Source organism: Mustela erminea, chromosome 2 (genome assembly GCF_009829155.1).
Source record: "Mustela erminea isolate mMusErm1 chromosome 2, mMusErm1.Pri, whole genome shotgun sequence".
Lineage (NCBI taxonomy): Eukaryota > Metazoa > Chordata > Mammalia > Carnivora > Mustelidae > Mustela > Mustela erminea.
Window position 1 is genome coordinate 134,818,588 of NC_045615.1, and position 6,000 is coordinate 134,824,587.

Genomic DNA, 6,000 nt, shown 5'->3' on the forward strand with positions numbered 1-6,000 from the left:
GAACAGTTTGTGTGCAAAATTATTTTTGTGGCAATATAAAGAATATAATTATTTCATTAAAAAATAAAGGATCATAAATACCATTAAAATATAATGCTGGACAAAAGCTAGTGGGACACTAAGGGACTGGATTGATTAGGAGCAATTGTAATTGCCAGCCAGATTCTTTTTTTTCTCCCCTAACACCTAATTGTTTTCATTTTTTCCCAAGTTTTTGCTTAAATTCCAGTTAGTTAACATACAGTACAGTATTGGCTTCAGGAGTAGAATTTAATGATTCATCACTTCCATTTAACACCCAGTGCTTTTCAAACAAGTGCCTCCTTAATGCCCATCACCCATTTATCCCATCCCCCACCTGCCTCCCTTCCAGTAACCTTCAGTTTGTTCTCTATAATTAAGAGTTTGTTTTATGATTTGCTCTTCTGCCCTTCTTTTTAAAAAATTTTCCCCTATGTTCACCTGTTTTGTTTCTTAAATTCCACATATGAATGAAATTGTATGGTCTTTCTCTGACTGACTTATTTCACTTAGCATAATATACTCTGATTCTATCCACATCATTGTAAATGGCAAGATTTCATTATTTTTAATGGCTGTAATATTCCATTGCATATATATAGTGTGTATATATATATTTTACATATTTACATATGTATTTATGTATATACCATGTCTTCTTCATCCACTCGTCAGTCAATGGACACTTAGGCTCTTTTCATAGTTTGGCTATTGTTCATAATGCTACTATAACATTGGAGTGCAATATCAAATCAATATTTTTATATTCTTTGGGTAAATAGTTGTGAAATTTCTAGGTAACTCTATTTTTAATTTTTTGAGGCACCTCCATACTATTTTCCAGAGTGACTGTACTGGTTTACATTCCTACTAACAGTGCATGTGGGTTCCCCTTTCTTTGCATCCTCTCCAACATCTTGTTGTTTCCTGTGTTGTAAATTTTAGCCATTCTGACATGTGTGAGGGGGTTTCTCATTGTGGCTTTGATTTGTATATGTCAGATGATGAGTGACGTTGAGTGTGTTTTCATGTGGAAAGACAAGAACTTTAAGTCAGCCATTATAGATATAATTCAAGAAAGGAAATGATGCTGAACAGATGAAGAATCTCAGCAGAAAAATGGATATTATAAAAAAGAAAAAATGAAAATTCTACTTAGAAGTATAATATTTGAAAAATAGAGTATTTCAATGGGCTTAAACAAAAGGTTGGTCAGCAAACTTGAAGACTGATCGATAGAAATTATACAATCTGAAGAACAAGAGAGAAAAAATTGAAAAAAAAGAATGTTAATATAAGATATATCATGCTCTCTAATACAATGTGCAACTGATTTTGTAAAAGGTAGGGAGGTAAAATGAAGGTAAGAAATATTTAACTATAACTAAATTTTTCCAAATTTGGTAGAAAACCTCAATTTACAGAAACATAAAGCTGAGTAGACACAAGGAGCATAAAGACAACACACATACATAACACAAGGTACATCGTAGTCAAATGATTGGTAAAGAAAAGGTAAAGAAACCTTGAAAACATCTGAGGGTAGGAGAGAGACACATTTCTCAATGGAGAACAATTACAGAAGTTATGACTGACTTCTCATTAGAAAAAATGAAGCCAGAAGACAATGAAATGATAACTTTGAAGTTCTCAAAGGGGGGGAATAAAAAGGTCAATAGAGCATTTTATACCTAGCATTTTATATAAAAATAAAAGCAAATAGGCATTTACAGAGATATAGAAGGTGAAATATGTCCATTTCAGAAGACCTGGAACATCAAAAATGCTAATGGAAGTTATTTATAATACAGAAAATGATGCCAGATATAAACCTGTATTTATGGGCTTCAGTAAAGGTCTCTAAAAATGGCATAATGAAGTTAATGATGAATTTTTTTTTATAATTTCTTGAAAAGATACCTGACAGTTTACTGAAATTTATACCCTTGGATTGTGAAGCTATAATATATACATGTAGATATAAAATATATTAAGTATATGATAATAGCAAAAAGGTCATGGAGGAAATTGTAAATGGAATTATATTCTTGGCAAGTCCTTACAGTTTACATAAAGTAGTATAATATTAACTCTATGTAAGTAGTTATAGAAATGAATTTTGTAACCAGCAAAGTTACCAAAAGAATACCAAAAGTTAAACCTAAAAGCTGTTAGGGGAATTAAAAATAAATTACTAAATATATTTGAGTACTTTTTTAAAAAATATTTTTATTTATTTATTTGAGAGAAAGAGAGAGAGAACATGAGAGGGGAGAAGGTCAGAGGGAGAAACAGACTCCCCATGGAGCTGGGAGCCCAATGTGAAGCTCGATCCCAGGATTCCAGGATCATGACCTGAGCCAAAGGCTGTGGTTTAACCTGAGCCACCCAGGTGCCCTGTTTGAATACTTTTAAAGAAAGCTTAAAAACAAAAGAAGTAGGAACTAAAACAGATCAGACTCATGGTAAACAAATAGAAAAATGTTAGATCTAAGTATAACAATATTGTTATATGAGCAAAAATATACTAGAAACTCATTTTAAAAAGCAGCAATTGTCCTACTGGATTAAAAAAAAAAAAGCTATTCTGAACTGTCTGCCATTTATAACAGATTCACTTAAGATATATTTATTTATTTGGGAGACAGAAAGAGAGAGAGCATATGAGCAGGTGGAAGGTAGAGGGAAAGGGAGACATAAAATCCTTAAGCAGACTCCCCACTGAGCACAGACCCCCCTCCCACCTCAGGGCTCAGTCCCAGAAACCTGAGATCATGGCCTGAGCCAAAATGAAGAGTTGGACACTCAACCAACTGAGCCACCCAGGAACCCCATAAGAAATTCACTTAAAGTACAAAACCCAAATAGGCTGAAAGTAAAAGGATAGAAAAAGATAAACTGTGAAAATGATAACCAGAAAAAGATGCAACTGCAGTAATAGTAGGCAAGGCCTACTTCAAGACAAATAATATTATAAGAGATAAAAAGGGTCATTTCAACAAAATGATAAAAAGACCAATTAATTAAGAAGACATAAGACCTAAGTATAGATACACCTAATAACAGAGCTTGAAAGCACATTCTTCAAGAAAAAGCAAGCAGAACTAATGGGAGAAATTTACACACAGACATAGTTAGGGATTTTAACATTGCTTTATCAGTATTTGATATAAAAATTACATTTAAGTCAGTAAAAATATACAAAATTTTAACCTCGACCTAAATGATATTTAGAGCACTTCATCCAACAATTGTGGAGTGTATATTCTTTGCAAGGCACATGGAACATTCCCCCAAACAAATAATAGGCAGAGCCATAAAATACGCCTCAATACATTGGAAAAGATTGTATTTTATAGAGTGTGTTTTAAATCATAACAGATATACACTAAGAGTTTACCATCATTGTGATGGAAGTGAGGGGAGAGGAGGGTTCTGTTATAAATCCAGAAGATATGCTTATGTCTAAAATTGTACCTGGTAAATTGGATCCACTATAAATATTTGAATCAGAAACCCACATTTACCATCTGTTTCTGGAGAGGCCTTTCAGTTAATAATTCATCGTTATAGTTTAAAGGAGGCTTTGAAAAAATCCCTTAATACTGCCAACAGTCATGCTGAGATTGGGTGGAGGTAGCAGGGCTCTTAAGAATATCATTGACAACTCGATGTGCCTCTCCTGTTGCTTTCTTTTGTTTCATTTCCCCTATGCAGCTTAATTTGTCTTCCACAACATGGCCTTTCCTGCTCATACAAATCATCTTTAAAACTCAGTTTTATTGGAATATATTACATAGTACTTTATAAACCCAAATCCCCAATCTGGATTCAAAATATCTAATTCTTCAGTAAAATCTATGTTAGGACCACTAATTAACCCAGTTTAAGGACACTTTATGTTGCTTTCTCTGAACATCAATAATATAATTTTTATCCTTCATTCATTCCTACTTCCTTCTTTCTTTCCTCTTTCAAACTATAACTATTTGTTAAGACCAAGTTATTTCCTAAATAATGAGAGTATAGAAGTGAACAAAATGAAGTCCCTCACTCTAATAGAAGGACAGAGATAATAAATATTAAAAAATAATATATCACATGATATGTACTGTCACTGCAGGAAGTCAAAGAGAAGACATGACTGAAGGTTAACCAGTAAGAGAGAGGGAGCCTGTGGAGAGTAAGGTGTTGTTGAGACCATCTGGACAGTATATGTAACCGAACCCAGTCAAGGCTGCTATATACACTCTTGAGATTCCAGCGGTTGCAGAGATCTACTCAACTTACAGCCACTCAAGACAAGCCTTGTGTGTTAGTTCCCTTGCTTATTAAACCTATCACCTACCAATCTAGCCTGCCTCTTTTTTCAGTCATTGCCTTCCATGAGCAGGGGCAGTTTCATATTTCACCTAGGTAATTTCCAAGGCTGCAAATCAATAACTGGGGAGCTAGTCAGAAGACTGGAGAAATGGGTCTTGGGAAAGGAGTATCCATCGGGGACATTCTTGGTTGACCATCATCCTCTATGTGGGGAAGGATGGTTAGTATGTTAGACACTTGCAGATGGCTGCATGGATTTTCAGGGGATGCCTTAAAAACTCCTGCTATTTTAATGAGTTTGTTTGAAGGATTGTGCAGAGTATACTGCAGCAGAGAAGAGAGACAAATGTGGCTATAGTAGGCTGACCCACACTCTGGGCAACTCTGCTGGCCACTGATGCCCAACTGGAGGCTCAAAGTCAGGTTAGAAAGTTGGAAGAAGGGCTGAGTTAGAGAAGGTTCTGTGGGTGCTTACTACTATGCTAGCTTCTGGGCTAGAAGATAAGGTGGGAAAGCAGGATACAGGATAATAAGCTGGAAACCTTCGCTTGCTATTTTGGAAAGTTAGGAGGTTGCAAGCTGCAAAGTGGATTAAGTTTGAGTGCTTCTGACAAAGCCTGATTGGAACACTAAGAAGTGAAATCCCTGGAAAAGTGAGTGGAGTGAAGAGGAAGATGTTACTGTGATTGATTGTGAAGTAGACAAAATGCCCCTGCTCTTTGACCCCTAAGCAAAAGCAAAGGGACAACCCTAGCCAGTGGGGCAGTCGCCAATTGAGGAGAATTCATGATGAAAGAATATACTCCCACTTGAGCTTTTAAGTATGGCTGCCAAGTCCCTGCAAAAGGCCAGGGAAAGTAGCCAGGCATGGGTAGTGTGGGTATGGGATACAGGGGGTAATGGCTTTTCTCTGATAGGGCAGGGGGCAGAGGAAATAAGCATTATCACCACATACCCTGCCCTCTGGCTGTGCCTGCATGGTGCTCAGGGAGTTCAATTTACTCACTCCCTTATGGTGTGGATGATTCTGTTTTGCAGGGAGGTTTGGTTCAGTGAGGGGGATCTCCCTTTGCATGTGGGACCCTGAAAATCTATAGAGGAGGTACAATAAATTCTTAGGGAGTCGGGAATGAGAGAGCCATTTACTCCCCTGTCCTTGAAGACCCTGATCAGGCCACATTCCTTGCATGAGTTAAAGTCAAGATACTTCATTCTGCCCTCAGCACCTGGTGTGAGACACTGATATCCCAGTGGTGGGACAAGACATTTATGATATTAGGCAATCCTAATATTGCTTAACTGGAGAAACTGACAAATCCTGAGAATGGGTACAGTCTGTGAGAAAGACCCAAGACAGAGAGGGAACTCAAGAAGCTAAAAGTCTATCCTAAAAGTAATCCTGTTTTTGGTATATGTGCTGCCGAAACGAGCACTGCTAAAAGTAATCCTGAAGGAAATGTGGTTTGACCTCATTGCTGCCAAGATCCCACCTGAAATGATAGACCCACAACCCAATGCTGTGCTGCTTGGCCTGTGGAAAGCAGTAGTTCAGATCTACGCCTACTGTCACTAGTGCCCCACCTGCTCCAGCAGAGGCCTTAGGGATGCAGTCCTATTTGGGGTAGTTGCCTTCTGTGCCTTAAGTGTAAGATGCAG

At 37.0% G+C, this 6,000-nt stretch overlaps 1 long non-coding RNA gene across 1 annotated transcript in view; it reads left to right on the forward strand.

Moving 5' to 3' along the window:
* Positions 1–4,353, forward strand: part of LOC116585042 — a 39,091-nt gene extending 34,738 nt beyond the window's left edge. The window contains exon 3 of the long non-coding RNA XR_004283447.1: positions 4,145–4,353. This is a non-coding gene — a long non-coding RNA (uncharacterized LOC116585042). The remainder of the gene's footprint in view (positions 1–4,144) is intronic.
* The last annotated feature ends 1,647 nt before the right edge of the window (positions 4,354–6,000 follow it).